We start from the raw sequence: 565 nt of genomic DNA, 5'->3' as shown, positions 1-565 counted from the left end.
GAAAGATCTTGTCGAAGACACATGCAACGTCAGCACGACAAGGGACGAGGGCCCATGCCTTGCATAAAAGGAAGAAATAACCGTCCACAGACTCGTGTGCGCCTTCCCGATGTATTCTGCATCCCCGGAACGATAATGTCCGTTGTGCCGCCTTGCTTTCGCTCCGGCTGCTGGCCTGATTGTCACACTGCTTGTCAGACGTTGACTTCACTCGGCTGTGCAGCCCCAGGACTGATGTGATGTGATTCAAATCAGAAAAAAAATATACGCTTTGCTTTCCCTGATATTTACAACATGGTATAATCTTTGCCCTCACAGGCAGCGAGCCTCGATCAATTCGCGCTCGCGTCGCACCGACCGCCCCATGCGGCTCCCGTGTGCGGCGGCAAACCCCACAAAGCGGGCCGCCAACCCCCTCAGTAGTCAAGGGCGCGGCAGGCCTGACCCTCACCGCGAGACAGATGACCCGGCAATACAGCCCGGCCATGTCTGTTTTCCTCCTCACACCCGATTGTCCAATTTGTTCTGTTTATACAAAAATAACGCAGACATTGACCAACGACAC

The sequence above is a fragment of the Verticillium alfalfae genome, genomic scaffold, assembly GCF_000150825.1.
Source record: "Verticillium alfalfae VaMs.102 supercont1.10 genomic scaffold, whole genome shotgun sequence".
Lineage (NCBI taxonomy): Eukaryota > Fungi > Ascomycota > Sordariomycetes > Glomerellales > Plectosphaerellaceae > Verticillium > Verticillium alfalfae.
Note: the sequence above shows the minus strand (reverse complement) of the source record.